The following is a 1,730-nucleotide window of genomic DNA, read 5'->3' on the forward strand; positions in this document are numbered from 1 at the left end:
ATCAGTTTTCTACCATCTGCAAACATTTATATGAAGGAGTCAATTTCCTCTTTCAAGTCGCTGAAATGTACCAGAAACTATTCGGGCTCAAGAACCAATCCTTGTGGTACTACACTCACAACCTCTCTCCACTCTGATGTGTCTGCTCTCACTATAACCCTTTGTTTCCTTCCTGAGAGAGAGTCTCTAACCCACCATAGGCCTCTCCCGGTTACACCAGCCTGCTTCACTAGAACGAATAAGAGTCTTTCTTGCGGTACCGTATCAAATGCTTTCTGAGAGTCGAGCAATATGCAGTCTGCCCATTCCTCTCTCTCTCTCTCTTCTTTGATTTCTGTTAGCTTGATATAGTGCTCCAGAAAGTTTGTCAAGCAGCATTTTCCTTTACTAAATCTGTGCTGATGCCTTTAGACAAAGTTTATCTGTTCTAAATGATCCACTAACCTGCTTTTGGATTAGTATCTCTAGCAACTTGCAGGGAATATTTATTAGTGATCCGGGTCTGTAGTTTTACGGTTTCAGTCTTCCCCCTGTCTTGTAGATTAACATCACGTTATTCATTTTACAGCAGTCCAGACGTTCTCTCGTTTCTGGAGAGCAAATAAATATAATGCTAAATGGGCTGCAAAATGCTTCAGCTGCTCCTTTTAGTATCCATGGCGATATTTTCTTCTTCTTGATAGCAGGTGCAGTTTGCATGAAGGGTTTATCCTCCCGATGACTACATGACGATATTTTGTCTGGCCCTATGGCTTTTGTAATATTCCGTTCCTGTATTTGCTTCTTTACTTCAGCTGGTGACACTGAATATTATTTCAGTGAGGCTTTCCACAGAGAATGGTCCGATGGTTTGGGCTCTAAGCTCTTGTGGCAAAATAGGTTCCAGCTTGAAAATCTCCCGAAATATGTTGTTAAGTTCCTTCTTATGTCTCCTTATCATTTTCCGAGTGTCTTCCCCTCACTTTTTTCAAGTTTGATAGCTTGATAGTTCACAGTCATCTTCCGCCTAATATGTGTGTGCGTGTGTGTGTGTGTGTGTGTGTGTGTACTCACCTATTTGTACTCACCTATTTGTGCTTGCGGGGGTTGAGCTTTGGCTCTTTGGTCCCGCCTCTCAACTGTCAATCAACTGGTGTACAGATTCCTGAGCCTACTGGGCTCTATCATATCTACATTTAAAACTGTGTATGGAGTCAGCCTCCACCACATCACTGCCTAATGCATTCCATCCGTTAACTACTCTGACACTGAAAAAGTTCCTTCTAACGTCTCTGTGGCTCATGTGGGTACTCAGTTTCCACCTGTGTCCCCTTGTTCGCGTCCCACCAGTGTTGAATAGTTTATCTTTGTTTACCCGGTCGATTCCTCTGAGGATTTTGTAGGTTGTGATCATGTCTCCCCTTACTCTTCTGTCTTCCAGTGTCGTAAGGTGCATTTCCCGCAGCCTTTCCTCGTAACTCATGCCTCTTAATTCTGGGACTAGTCTAGTGGCATACCTTTGGACTTTTTCCAGCTTCGTCTTGTGCTTGACAAGGTACGGGCTCCATGCTGGGGCCGCATACTCCAGGATTGGTCTTACATATGTGGTGTACAAGATTCTGAATGATTCCTTACACAGGTTCCTGAACGCTGTTCTGATGTTAGCCAGCCTCGCATATGCCGCAGACGTTATTCTTTTTATGTGGGCTTCAGGAGACAGGTTTGGTGTGATATCAACTCCTAGATCTTTC

Source organism: Procambarus clarkii, chromosome 42 (genome assembly GCF_040958095.1).
Source record: "Procambarus clarkii isolate CNS0578487 chromosome 42, FALCON_Pclarkii_2.0, whole genome shotgun sequence".
Taxonomy (NCBI): Eukaryota; Metazoa; Arthropoda; class Malacostraca; order Decapoda; family Cambaridae; genus Procambarus; species Procambarus clarkii.